The sequence below is a fragment of the Artibeus jamaicensis genome, unplaced genomic scaffold, assembly GCF_021234435.1.
Source record: "Artibeus jamaicensis isolate MK-2021 breed Jamaican fruit bat unplaced genomic scaffold, CSHL_Jam_final contig_388, whole genome shotgun sequence".
Classification (NCBI taxonomy): domain Eukaryota; kingdom Metazoa; phylum Chordata; class Mammalia; order Chiroptera; family Phyllostomidae; genus Artibeus; species Artibeus jamaicensis.
This window is the reverse complement of record NW_026521813.1, coordinates 686,833-701,992: the sequence shown is the minus strand read 5'-3', so window position 1 is coordinate 701,992 and position 15,160 is coordinate 686,833. Positions and strand designations below refer to the sequence as shown.

At 41.4% G+C, this 15,160-nt stretch overlaps 1 protein-coding gene across 1 annotated transcript in view; it reads left to right on the top strand.

Annotated features, from left to right (window-relative positions):
- The first annotated feature begins 3,224 nt into the window (after positions 1-3,224).
- Positions 3,225-15,160, top strand: part of COL19A1 (collagen type XIX alpha 1 chain) — a 348,702-nt gene continuing 336,766 nt past the window's right edge. Inside the window, exon 1 of the mRNA XM_053665015.1 lies at positions 3,225-3,304. The gene's annotated coding sequence lies outside the window, so the exon portion shown is untranslated. The remainder of the gene's footprint in view (positions 3,305-15,160) is intronic.

The window sequence follows — 15,160 nt, the reverse complement described above, 5'->3', positions numbered from 1 at the left end:
ATCTTTCCTTTATAAATGTACTTTTCTTTGAATGCTGATTAAGTTGAAATTTTTTTCATGTGTTTATTGTGTTTCTCTTGTGAATTGCCTCTTCACATTTTTGCCTGTTTTTCTATCAGGATACTTCTTTCTTATTTTTAAAAATGGTTTTTGAGAACTGGCTGTGCATTACCAAACACTTCCCCCAGTCAGGCCTTCCACCACACCTGCTTTCAGAGGCACCGATCCCTTGGAGGGGGTCTAACAAACAGAGTGAAAGTCCCCTCTGGGATCACCTCTTCCTCTCACTTCTAAGCTGAGTCAATGTCATGAGTTAGAATGTCTTCCAAGAATGGAAACAAACATAACCACCAGTGAAATATTATTTTCGCTATGAAGAGAATTATTTTCAGAAACAATGGTAAAAATAGCATTTAAAATTTACAAGTGCCCCAAGTTACCTTTAATAATGACTAAAAATTTATAACTTATATGACAACTTTCTTTTTACTCTCCAGAATATCATATGTAGTACTAGGTAGCCTAAAAAGAATAGAATGGGATATGCATGTTAGTGACGACAAGGCCGATTTGGTAACTGCAGTTAACAGTAACGTCTGTTCGTCCACTGCCGATGCAGTGAATGAAGTGTGTCCATGGGGTATGTATGGAAGTCATGTATGGCTGTGCCCCATACATTTCACAAAGAATGGACACTTTTATGGTTTGGTAACTAAGAAATTAGCTGGGGGCAATGCTGAAATTCTTTCTTCTTGGAAAATGGAGTCTATGAAAGAGGAGAAAGTGAAATAAATTACAAAAGGGAAAAAAAGCTACATGGCTGGGTATTACAGAAGTACAAAAAAAGAGGAAAATGAAAAAAAAAAGGAAAGAGCTATAAAACAAAAGAGATTGAGAAATGAGGCTTAGAAAAATACATTCTTTAAATTTATTATTGGGTTATTATCAAAATCTGGTACAACTTCATAAGTCATTTAAATTATGTAAGTGGGGCATTACAAATATGGAACAGCTTTTTTAAATGTATTAAATGAAGTTTACCCCTCATTTACTTTACTGGCATAAATATAGTTAAGTGTGTCTTGTATGGGTTATAAATGCTGAAAACAGTTTGTTTTTGAAATTAAAAAATATTTTTAAGTACACACATGCATTAGAAGCCCCTCAAGCTGTTCACTGGGATTCAAAGTCCTATCAGATTCTTTTTCCTGTTATTTTCAGATGTTTGTTCACTAGCGATAGCTTTTGAAGCAAGTGGGAAGACTTGTCACTCACAATTTTATTTGGGTTAAATAAAAGGCTCTTGGTTACAGACTCTATCTACTTGAGGTCCCTTAAAAATTCAGTGGAAAGGCTGCATAAAGGACCATAACGGAGGGGTGTAATAGCTTGTCATCATGAAACCAGCCCAGATTTGAACGCTTTCCTAAAAGATAAATGCAGGAATACCTATTAATCTGGGGATGTTGGTATATCTAGGAACAAAGTAAACAACAGATAATAATTATTTTAAATTTTATTTATTCATTTCTCACTTTCTTCCAAAATCTTTGGTCCATGTTGGGAGTAGGAAAAGTCACAACTTAGGATACAAATAAAAATACAACAATGTTTGGCTAATTCAAAAACATCTTAAAGATTATAAAATTATTAAAATGTTCATAAAAATAATGCTTTAAATTTAAAGCTGGTTTACCTGTATGAAAACACAAACTAGAGACAAAATGTTGGACTTCAGGTTACGTAGTTTGTCTCACTTTAAGTAGTACCAGTTAAATGTGAGTAAGGTGAATTTTGTAGGCATTACAGAAATAAAGCCTGGATGCTCTTCTTTAAATTTACTAACAAGTATAAGGTAAGGTACAATAGCTTAGACAGAAGAAAAATTCCAAGAGTGGTAATACTTTTTTATAAATTAGTGAACCGAGCCCCCAAAGTACGCTGCGAGTTTGTGGATCGTGTTTTCCAACAGCCATTCGAGCAGCGTGACTAATATGATATCCTCCCTCCTTGGCCTCTTTCCATTGTCAACCAAAAATTAGTGACAAACATCACATGCGGAGGAAACACATCAGGAGGTTCCGATGCCTGACATATAAACACGGCTTGCATCACTATGGATGCAAAGCTCTAAAACTACAGGCGTTTTGACTATGATGTAAGACAGGATTACAGACCATGAGTTGACTCTTTTAACAGTTTCATTTCAATGAAGGGGAAGGTAGTTATCTCCCAAACATTTTCCTAACATTTAAATTTTTTGTCAGCCTCATTTTATTTCCTGATACCGGAGCCCTGGCATGTGAAGTGTATTTCTATGTTTTAAGGGAACTTTTAAAGTTAATGATTTTCACCATTATGGATCAATAATATAATTTATCCTATTTCCCCAACTGTGGCTATACTGAACTTAAAAACACTAAATCAATTAATCTGTTTTCTAATGACTGGGTTACTTTTTGAAATACTATATTGGTTTTATTTTCTTTCGAACATGTATATGTGTGTATGTCTATACACATATACTCTATATACACCCACTCTATGTATATACACATATGTATATACCTACAAATATACATATGTACTTACTATATATGTGTATATCTCTGTTGAATATATATACTCTGTACACGTACACACCCCCACACAGAAATCTATAGTCACCTTCACATGTTCAAAGCAATCCCAAAGAGTTCAAAATCCAGGATTTGAAACACCAATCCACAGAAAGATATGATATTTAAAATCACAAAACAGTTTTGTGCACTGAGACAAACCCAGCCGCACAAACCTGTACATAGGCACAGGACTGGAAGGCAGGCAGGCTCTCTTCGTTAACTTTCTATAAACTCCTGACATAAAAGTGATAAATGAAACGTAAATGCTATCCTTTTTTAGCTCAACTGTTAAAAAGCCAATTATCTACCTGTGAATGTATTGCCACATAGAATTCTTTGAAGACATTTCGTAATCAGAAGTGAGAAACCCTGAGCACCTGGCATCCGACCATCATTCTATCTGTTGAAACTGCTAATAAAACATAAACCTGAAGGGCATTATTCCCAGCTCTAAGGCGACACTGCTGTAATTAAAGAAAACCTGTGCCTGAGTCGGTGGAGTCCCGTCTTGCGGAGTCCTCCGTCCTCGCCGAGTGGGAGGGTCACACTGGGAGAGACTAATAAGGGCAGCGATGCGTCCCCCTTCCCCACTCGCAGGGAGCGTATTCGGGCCACTGCTCGGCGGTGCGGCAGCCCTGCTCGGACTCCACTGCGCCTCTGAGGGGGTCAAACACACGTTCAAGGTAAGCCGCGCAGCTTTCCGGCCGGTCCTTTCACTTCATTTCTCGCACACATACCTATTCTATGTCATCTGCTCACGTTTCTGGTCATTAGTGTGCATCTGCTTTTCAAGAAAATGTAAAAACTGTGCTACACATGTAAATATGTTTTGGTGGATGGATAATACACACCTGCAATTACGCATTCGCATAGGTAGCTTTGTAATGGGACCAAAAACGTTTGGCACGATGTGGCCGCTTTACTATGCTACATGTAATGTAGTTCGTATTCATACGTTCACATAATGCAGGCTATATACTTTATACTTTTGTTCTAGGTGGTTTTTCTGGCTCTGTTTGTAAAGCGGAACTATGAACGGTGTAAACAGACATCATATACAGAATAAAAATATCCATGGTTTCAGTTGCACAAAACAAACTCAAAATAAATATTCATGCCATTAGATATTAATTTTTAGTCTATGTCTAGAGATGTTACCCTGGGAAGCGAGGAGGCAGATTCCGGTGCCTCGCTCTCTGGTCACTGTTACTTATTCGACCTGCAGTATTTCTCCCAAGTGCGACTTCCAGGGGGTCGCGGGCGCGGGATCCCGGACCTGGCCTCCCCCGGCCCCTTCTTGCCCCGGCTTGTTCTGGTGCGTCCGGCCCTGAGACTAATTACCCTGCAGCAGGCGCAGCGCCTTCGACCGAGCACCGCCTCCAACTCAGCAGTCCTTGCAGCCGCTGCTGCCGCGGGAACGTCCCGGTCCGGCGCTCAGAACGCAGCCCCGCCGCCGTTGCACGAGATCCAGCCGCCACCGCCGTCAGTGCGCCGGCGCCGCTGCCGGGCGGCGAGGACGCAGGCGGAGCTGCGCAGCCCGGCGAGGTCGCTTGCAGGGTCCGGGAGAAGTTTGTTGGCCGGGAGCCAAGCACGCCACGGCCACCCCGCTCGCCAGCTCCTTCTGAGCAGGCGGGCGTGTCAGCAAAACCTGCTCCACGTAGGTTATTGGGGGCGGGAGGAAGCAGGGAGTCGGTGGGCAGGTGAGCTGGTGCGCAGGCCAGGTTATGAGAGCCTCGGAGAGACGCCAACTTGTATGAGGATGGCGAGGCTTTCAGAACACAATGCCAGCCTCAGGGGACGGTGGGCTGGAAGTCAGAATGAGGAGAACCCAGAATTCAGAAAATGCCTAGAGTTTTAATTCAACCATAGAGGAATTGCAGCAGTGAGTGACCTTGAACCACAGCTTGAAGTTGGGAAATGCAAGGGTAAAGGAAGTAATTGTGCTGCCTCCCACCCTCTAATTCCAAGACGTCTTGGTCCCGCCTGCTTGGAGGACAAATCTGAGGAGAAATAAGATGGGAGGATGGTCAGGACGTTCAACAGAAATTTATATCTGCCAGATCATGGAGGGCATGAAATAAAACCACTCCAACCCCCTCCCGTGCCTCAACCACCACCACGAAAAACAGAGACAGAGCGGCAGTGGTGCTTCTCATTCTGCTCAAATCAAGCACTACAAGTTTCTCTACCCAAATCTGCGATCTTTCAGCATTTCCTGGCTGGTGCCTGGTGAGAAAGCTGTAGGACCCTCTCTAAGTAGAGATCCTTGATAGGTGTCTGCAAAGGAGGAGCTGAGATGTTCCAGTGTTCAGATGGTGCAAAAGCACCTAAAAGCCTCTTTCTGAGAAGGGCTGAAAGGATATTTTGGGCTAGGAATATCTGTTAGAGTGGAAAAAAGGAAGGGTCATACCCAGGGATGGAATAATTTATTCTCTCCCCAGTGTATAAAAAATGGAGAAGGTGAGTGGTAGGTGCTTCCGTGACATTTTGTCCAGCCTGATTTCTCAAACTGTTGAGATCTAAGTGGAGTGTCCAGTGAAAGGTGGGCGAAGGTGGGCAGTGAGCTTGAACCTGATATGAGGCAGAGCAAAAAGGTAAGAGAAAATCAAATGTGATTATGATCACAGTTTGGACACTCTCTCTGAATCCAAATCACCATACAAGGAAACCATCTAAAACAGATGGGAGCCCATGATATTTTCCAGAAATGGAAAATTTCCATCTACTTTCTTTTTCTAGTTTAGTCTCTCTTGCTGCAGTTTTAGTTTATTTTTTCACCCCAGCAGACAGAAATGCCCAGTGAGCACATGGAAAGGATGGTTTTAGAGGCCAGAGAAGATGTGGAAGTAGAAACTATGGTTGTATAGCTAATTGGTGTCATAAATACAAATTCAGGTGAAGAATGGGAGAAAAACAGCAATGAAAACTAGCAGGGCTAGAGAGATGCTAATAGATAACCTGACAAGGATGCTGGAAAAAATAGAAAGAATGGGACTGGAGATGGATTATTTCAGGCAGGCCTTGTTGAGGACATATATCTTAAAGAGGCAGAGAACAACAAGGCTTAACAGAAGAGAGCAAGAGGGAGGACATTCCAGCCAGAAGGAATGGCATGTGTGAAGGCTTAGAGGTGGGAGTGAGTCGTCATGTGCCTGGTAAGACAGAGAATCCAAGCTGGGGTGAAACCTGAGATGAAGAGAGCAGATAGCACCTGCCAAGGAGAGATTGGAAAGGAGAAGCTAAGAGGCAGGGGGCTCTTTAGGTTATTTTATAGGCATGTAGCAAGATAATCAGGGAGAGAAATGGCATATTGAGTTTTGAAATTGATAGAAAGATGGTGAATGCAAGAGTGGAACCATGCATAATGTTTATGATCTCTGTGAAAAATCAGAGATACTCATTAGATTGTAAGATTATTAGATCAAAAAGCTAATAGAGCACTTCAAATGAAACAATTAGTAAAGGTTAATAAATTGGGAAAAACTGTACATATAGATTAATTTAAAATTTTAAGTGACGTTGGATCATTGACATAAATATGTCTGTGAAAACTGAGCTAAAGAATTGAAATCTGAGAAAAAAAATGTAGGCCAGTCAGTATGGTTGAAATTGAGAGTAGTTTACATATAGTTGATGGAGACAACTGTAGTTCAAAGAAGCAAGTCAATAAAGCAAATGAATTGTTGAGGATAAAAAAAATAATTAAGCATGCTCAAGAGGAACCTGAAGTTAGAGATTCCATGGGAAGTAGGTACTAGTTTTAAAGTAACAGGAGATATACAGTGGGACTTGGATAAAAAGTGATATAGTTGACCAGTTTTAGAGGAGTAGAAACATTAAGAACCAGGAAATATGTTTTCTGTGAAGAAGAGACCAACTTTGATAATGTTTTTTTTTGTCCCACAAAATAACTGAAATTATGTTCACTGAGCCTCCTTTTAGTAATGTTTTCTGTATTTGTCTATGCTTTTTCACTGCACCCATATCTTTCTATGAATATTAAGTTCCTTTCTGGATATACAACTGAACAGCTCCAAACTTTCATTTGTTTAATTTTAGACCAAATGTATTGCCTTAAACTGTATTGATCTTACAAATTGGTCAAATGAGTACCTACTAAATGCCAAGTTTAAATAAAATCCAGCAGATAAGTTACAATGTTTTCTCCAAGATAATCAATATTTATAGGAGACAGAATGCACACAACTTGTTACAATGCAATATATACCATGCTGAAGCAGGACTGGACACCGAGCTCTATTGCATCTCAAGGCAGTGAGCAACAAACTCTATCTGTGATGGTTCTCAGAGATTTCATAGGGGCATTCGAACTGCATGGGGAAGGCAGAGTAAATGTTCACCAGATGGGAAGATAATTAAAAGGACATTCCAGCAGCCAAAACAGCATGTGCAGAAGCCTGGCACGTTTTGGGAATGGTGAATAATTTGATAGAGTACAGTTCGTTTGGAAGGAGGTGGCAGGGCCTGAGAGTGAACGGATGAGTTGAGACCTCACTGTCAGAGAGCCTTGAATGCCTTTCTGAGGTGAGAGCAATGAAAAGCCACCGGGTGACTTTGGTAAAGCAGAACACTGAGGTGATTAGATCTGCAGTTTAGAAATGTAATTCTTGAGCAGTAGGAGAATGGAATTAAGGGAAACAAAATGGGAAGAAAGGCGTCTACTTAGCCTGTTGCACTTTCTAGGTTAAAAATGATAAGGGCATGAACTAAGACTGTATTAGTGAGGATGAGAAAATTGGTTTGGATTCCGAAGACATTTTAAAAGTAGATTTGATAAAAATTTTAAATTGTATTTTATTGATTATGCTATTATAGGTGTCCCAATTTTTCTCCTTTTGTCCCCCTCCACCCAGCACCCCCACTCCCTCAGGCAATCCCCACACCATTGTTCATGTCCATGGGTCATGCGTATAAGTCCTTCAGCTACTCCATTTCCTACACTGTACTTTACATTCCCATGGCTATTCTGTAACTATCTATTTATCCCTTTGCCTCCTCACCCATTCCCCTACAATGCTCTCCTTTGATTTTTGCGTTGGTTTGCAACAATCAAAACACTCTCCCTATCCATGATTCTGTCTCTATTCTTGTTTGCTAAATTTGTTTTTTAGATTCAATTGTTAATAGGTATGTATTTATTGCCATTTTATTGCTCACAGTTTTGATCTTCTTTTTCTTAGATAAGATCTGTTAACATTTCATATAATAATAGTTTGCTAATGATGAACTCTTTTAGTTTTTTCTTGTCTTTTCGTTATCTGTCCTTTAATTCTAAATGATATCTTTGCTGCATAGAGCAATCTTGGATGTAGGTCCTCACTTTTTGAGACTTTGAATATTTCTTGCCAATCCCTTCTGGCCTGCAAAGTTTCTTTTCAGAAATCAGCGACAGTCTTATGGGAACACCCTGTAGATAACTAACTTGTTCTCTCGCTGCTTTTAAGATTCTCTCTTTATCTTTAACCTTTGGCATTTTAATTATGGTGTGTCTTAGTGTGTACCTGTTTGCATCCATCTTGTTTGGTCCCTGTGCTTCCTGAACTTGCATGTCTATCTCTTTACCATATTAGGAAATTTTTCTTTCATTATTTTTTAAAATAGATTTTCAACTTCTTACTCTTTCTCTTCTGTTTCTGCCTCCCCTAGAGGCTGCTTACACTATCCTCATTTTTTCAGTTTTTTTTCTTATTGTTCTGATTGGGTGTTTTTTGCTTCCTTATGTTTCAAATCATTGATTTGATTCTTGGCTTCATCCAGTGTACTATTGTTTCCCTGTAAATTGTTCTTTATTTCAATTAGTATATTCTTTGTTTCTGACTGGATCTTTTTTATGCTGTTGAGGTCCTCACTAAGTTCCTCGAGTATCCTTATAGCCAGTGTTTTGAACTCTGCATCGGATAGATTGCTTATCTCCATTTTGTTTAGTTCTTTTTCCAGAGTTTTGACCTGTTTTTTCATTTGGCCTGTTTTGACCTGTTTCTTTGTTTCCTCATTTTGGCAGCCTCCTTGTGTTTCTTTCTGTGTATCAGGTAGAGCTACTATGACTCCATGTCTTGGTAGTTTGGCCTAATGTAGTAGGTGTCCTCTAGGGTCCAGTGGCACAGCCTCCCCTATCGCCCAAGTTGGGTACTCAAGGTATGTCATTTGTGTGAGCTGAGCATACCCTCCTCTTGTAGCCGAGGTTTGGTTGCTGTTGGCAGATCAATGGGAGGGATTTCGCCAGACCAGTCAGCTTCGAGGATTGACTGTGACCACTGACCACAACCTCCACCCCCCATGGAGGGTCAGTTGTGCAGGGCAGGGTGGTGGTGCTCTGACATGGTCTGTAGCTGTCCACTGGGTGTTCAGGCTTTGGGGTTTCCTAAGTGGTGCAGGTCAAGGTGAGTCCCCATCTGTATTCTGCCTGGGGCCACCCTGCATGAGCTGTGAAGCAATCTGCGATGGCTTCTACTTGTGCTGGGCTTGGAGATTCCCAGGCAAACTCAGGCTGTGAATCTATACTGTCTGCACTAGTGCTGGACCTGGCACCAGTTAGCTGTTGCTTGTTTGGTAGGATTTAGGAAGTTTTAAGCATAGGCCAAGACCAACCATTCATGTTGAAAAGTCATGGTTAACTGGTTGGATTGACCTGTAAGTTGGGTTGGGACAGAGTCTCAGGGGATAACCATGGTGGGGCAAACAGTGTTGGCCAGGTTGATGGAGTCTCAGATATGGTACCCTCTTGCCAGCTCTGCGGCTCTGTGGGAAAGGGCTCAGAAAAAGTACAATGGCCTCTGCCTGCCTTTCTGTCTTAGAGAAAGCTGTCCCCCAGCTCTCACCTTGATGTCAGACACTTCAGTTTCTCCCTGTATGCCACTGGTGCCCTTTAAGCTGCTACCCCAGTGCTGGAGCTCAGGGGGAGAGAGTCTGAGCAAGTCTGTATGTGGGCTCTTTAAGGGGAATTGCTTGGAACTCCAGAAGTTTCTCCCACTGATTCAATCAGTGGGAGAAAGGAGGCACAGTAATGAAGCTCCTTGATAGCTTCATTACTTCTAGATTTTGCAGCCAGAAGTAATGTGGACTCAACTCTCTGGCACAGGATCCCTGGGCTGGGAGGACTGGTTTGGGGCCGGGACTCCTCACTCCTGAGATATCCCTCCAGAATTTTCATCCACCGCACTTGGATGTAGGACCAACACATTCTGCATCTCGGCCCTCCTACCAGTCTGGGTGGATATGGATTCTTTAATTCCATAGATGTCAGGATTCCATTCAACTTGATTTCTGATGGTTCTGAAAGATGGTTGTTTTATATTTTAGTTGTAATTTTGATGTGTGATTTGATACATTTTGATAGAAACTTGATATGGAGGGTAATGAATGATTTGAAGATGATTTTGAAATTTCTAATGTGGACCCCTAAGTTAATGATGATGCCCGTAATTAAGATACAAGGTCAAAAGTTACCTGTAGAATATAAAGAAGGCAGAAACCTTGTCTAAGCTGCAAAAGACTTCACAAATGAACTTTAGTTTCATTACTACAGTCATTGAAAAAATCATGAAATAATACGATATCTAGTCCTAAACTCAGAGGATATTTTCCTGTTATTGGCTTGGAGTTTTAATTCTGTAGTTTTGACTTTGCAGTTGGTTTTCTCCAATAGTCTGTAACTCTAGTATAGCTTTACAAAAGATAGTTCCTAAAGACTGGTAAAAGAACAGAAGCAATACACCTGCTGTTTTTGCTTACCTATAAGATGTGTCACTTTATGGCAGTACGGCCAGATTTTCTTGGTGTTATGTATAGGCGTGCTGGAGTGTACTGAAGATGGTTTGACTTAAAAATTGACCTTGTACCCAGCCACATCCTAGTTCTCTTTATAATTAATGTTCTAAAAACATGGGTTATTTCTGTCATTTAACAAATCAAGCCTACTTAATTTTGAGAGTCAAAATTTTGTGTTGCTCATTTAACAGTCTATGTAAAGCAAAGCATTATTCCCTTTCCATTTTTCCTCTCTTTTTTTTTCTTTCTCTTTTTATGTTGTTTCTATTTTGGTGTTAGGTCTAATGCTCTTATCCTGTGTGTAATACCAAATTTTAAATATGCAGAATAAGCATTATTAAATGTTAGGTGGCATAGCAATAAAATCATTCGTGCTTCCTGGGAAGATTTGGTTTGTTTTATTTTCAGATGGCTCCTGACCATCTCATCTGGCAAGGCCACCATTCCAACATTCTATCTGCTTACTCTGCTTTCCTTTGCTTTCTAGCTTTTGTCTTTCAGAGATAATGTATGTGTATGTTTATTTTTGGTGTTCCTGATAAAAGTGACACCCGGAGTTTCCCCTAATTGTCTCACTGCTGGATCCCCAATGGCACATAGTAGGGATCTAATTCTATCAATGGAATAAAAAACTGAGGTTTACCAATATCCCTTTCTGTCATTTTTTTGTGCTTTCTATACACAAACATAGATTAATAAGGGATTTTTAAAAGCCTATGTCCTAATTCAAACGTGGGTTAGAGAATAATGGGTTAGAGCTAGAGACAGGTGAGAGCCAGGCCTTCAGTCAGCTATTATTTCTTTGTTTTTTTAAAATATATTTTATTGATTATGCTATTATAGTTGTTCCATTTCCTCCCTTCATTCTCCTCTACCCTTCACACCCTCTCCCACCCACATTCCCCCCTTTAGTTCATGTCCATGTGTCTTAAGTTCTTTAGCTTTTACATTTCCCATACAATTCTTGCCCTCCCCCTGTCTATTTTCTACCCACCACCTATGATACTTATTCTCTGTACCTTTTCCCCCCTTCTCCTCTTCCCACTCCCCTGTTATTACCCCTCCATGTGATCTCCATTTCTGTGGTTCTGTTCCTGTTCTAGTTGTTTCCTTAGTTTGTTTTTATTTTGGGTGTGGTTGTTAATAATTGTGAGTTTGCTGTCATTTTACTATACATGTTTTTTATCTTCTTTTTCTTAGATAAGTCCCTTTAACATTTCATAAAATAAGGGCTTGGTGATGATGAACTCCTTCAACTTGACCTTATCCGAAAAGCACTTTATCTGCCCTTCCATTCTAAATGAAAGCTTTGCTGGATAGAGCAATCTTGGATGTAGGTCCTTGTCTTTCACAACTTGGAATACTTTCCAGCCCCTTCTTGCCTGTAAGGTCTCTTTTGAGAAATCAGCTGACAGTCTGATGGGAAGTCCTTTGTAGGTAACTGTCTCCTTATCTCCTGCTGCTTCTAGAATTCTCTCCTTCATTTTAATCTTGGGTAATATAATTATGATGTGCCTTGGTGTATTCCTCTTTGGGTCCAACTTCTTTGGGACTCTTTGAGCTTCCTGGACTTCCTGGAAGTCTATTTTCTTTGCCAGGATGGGGAAGTTCTTCTTTATTATTTGTTCAAATAACTTTTCCACTTGTTGCTGTTCCTTTTCCCCTTCTGGTACCCCTATAATTTGGATGGTGGAACGTTTAAATATGTCCTGGAGGTTCCGAAGCCTCTCCTCATTTTTTTGAATTCTTGTTTCTTCATTCTGTTCTGGTTGAATGTTTCTTTCTTCCTTCTGGTCCACTCCCTTGATTTGAGTCCCAGTTTCCTTTCCATCACTATTGGTTCTCTGTGCATTTTGCTTCATTTCACTTAGTGTAGCCTTCATTTTTTCCATCTAATGTGTGATTAAAATCAGCCAGTTCTGTGAGCATCCTGATCACCAGTGTTTTGAACTGTGCATTATAGGTTGGCTATCTCTTTGTTGCTTCGAAGTATTGGCTCTGGGGCTTTGAGCTGTTCTAGTGCTTGAGCCATAATGTCTTGGTCTGTTTGCACCTGTTCCATATGAGGGGCGGAGCCTTAGGTGTCTACCAGGGTGGGACGACCCAGTCACTGGGTTGTGACACTGTACGTGGGGGTGGGGTCTGAGGGGGAACAATGGCGCTTGCTCCACTCTCTGCTGGATCTCAGTTCCTTCCACCGTTTCCTCCAAGCAAACTGGGCCTTTCTGGTGCTGACTCCTGTGTGGGTGGGCTTGTGTGTTTTCTAGGGCCCTGTGTGTCTCTCCAACAAACTCTCCTGTGAGGGTAGGAGTCTCTCCCTGTGCCTCAACCCCCACAGGTATTTTCAATCAGTGTTTTGAGGCTTTATTTCTGGGTGCTAGGACCCTGGGTTGCATGATCTGTCTTGCTCCCCAGTTATCTGTGTGCAAACGTGGGACCACTGCATGGTCAGCCAGCTGCCTTGTGCATGGTGAACCACTTCTCAGTCGCTGCCTCGCCAGGTCTGCCTGTTGCCACCCCATGCCTAGGATCTGCCAGCTGCCTCCTGGGCACCCAGCATCTGCCCAGTGCCATCTTGCACCCCCGGGGTGCCTTGTGTGCCTGGTGTCATTGCTTCCTATGCCGTGGGACCCCTCTCCGCTCAGCCGCCTGACTCCACCCTGCCTACAGGTCAGGATGAATGTGTCTATTTTAACTCCTTGGCTGATGGACTTCCATACAGTTCAGTTTTCTCTCAGTTTTGACTGTTATTTTGTTTCTAAATTGTTGTTGTCCTTATTTTGGTTGTTCGAGGAGGCACAGTGTGTCTACCTACACTTCCATCTTGGTTGGAAGTCCTATTATTTCTTTGTTAACATAGAAACAGGAAATTAGTTACAGGCAGGGTTGTCTGGATGACTTCATTTTATTTATTTATTTTTCGGTCTGGATGATTTTAGAGGTTCATAGGCTCTGGCAGTGTTGTCTACTCAAAACTGGCATTACTGAGTGAACTAACAATTATGACTTTCCTACTTGTAGCACTTGGAAGGAACTCTTTGGGGTCTGCCTTGTATCCTTATAGAGATAGCTAAAAATTTAAAAGAAAGTATAGAGAATGTGATGGGCTATTCCACATCCTGATAGTAAACATGGTATAACAGCAAAGGCTTTTCAGTCAAGCAGAACTGGACTTGAACCCCAGACTCTGGGATTTTTGTCTATGAGCTTTAATGTTTCCTACCTATAGAATAGGGACATGATACCTGTCTGCAGTGCTACCCATAGTCCCGGGCAAGAGGGTCCCTGCTTCCTTGAGCCCTCTCTTTTAGAAGGTCCTGATATATCCTTCTCTGGATGTGCACTTCCTCTCAGAGTTAGGAGTCCAGAGAGGTCAGGGGACCTGCCCACCCAAAGAACAAGCTTCTGGAATAGGCTCTGGCTACCCAAGATCCTGACTGAATGACCTTTAGTTCTCTTGTAAGATCTCGAAGAACTCTTCCTTGGGACCATCTTCCCAGGGGCAGACCAAACCACTAGGTGTGAACACCCCTAGGCCCAATGGGGTGGTCAAGGAGTAGCTGTTTGCAGGTGTTGTGGATGGAGCTTAGAACCATATGTGTGGTTGAGGCTTCTCATGGTGCATGAGAATGCATGGATCCAGGAATGACAATGGTCCAGGCTGAAGGCCAGTGTATCCCTTACAGTCTGCTCTGTTCAGTTCTAAACTTGACTTTGGCTTTCAGATCTTTGTCAAGATATATTTGCCAGCATAAAAGGAAATAAAAACGTTTATATTTCTTACAAGTTATTTGAAAGATTTTATTTATCATTTTTAGAGAGAGGGGAAGGAAGGGAGAGAAACATCAATGTGTGGTTGTCTCTCAAGCATCCCCCACCTGGGACCTGGGCCCAGGCGTGTGACTGGGAATCAAACCAGCAACTCTTTGGTTCACAGGTCAGCACTCAATCCACTGAACCACAACAGCCAGGTCTATTTCTTATAAGTTTTATTAGTTTCATTTTTAACTTTTGAATATTTAGATGTATGGCATGCGGATCTCTTGCCCTATACCCTGCTAATGTGACGGTCAGACATCCTTGCCTTTCACTTATTATGAGTATTAAAATAAAACACCATATATAAAAGAAATTCTTCTGCAGAAAATGACAGCAGGTATGACCAACATTCTTTATATCCTTCTTAAAATGTATCATGAGACATCTTTGCACAGATTTGGAAAAATATGTGATTTGAGGGCCTTAAGAGAGCTCAGCCTCCACACATATTATCCTAAGGTTCTACATCACTCACTCCATTGGGATAACATTAAAGTCTGTGTTAAAGTTTAAATCTTACCTGGGAAGACCAATACATTAATCTATGATAACATTGGTTTAGATTCATTTATAACATTATCTTGATAATCACTTTGTTGGGATCTGAGGGGCAGGACAGAAAAATAGGAAAGTTTTAATGAGGAAGGAGACTGTGGACAAAGCCCAGAACTGAGAAATCCAAGGAGGGCAACAGAGGTAAGTCCGTGGCAGCGGAAAGTAGCCTGAGAACGTCAGGCGTCTGGGGAGGGTGACAGGGATCTGGAGGAGAGGTCCAGAAAGACCACAAGGAAAGTTTCATCCTTGGCAATTTTGTTGGGGTCACCCCTGCCAACAGCCTGCAGTCGAGATTAACGATCTGGAAAAGCTGTTTTGGCTCTATTTTTAATGTATACAGGATTCATTTTGAGAATGTGATAAAAGGTTTTTTCAAA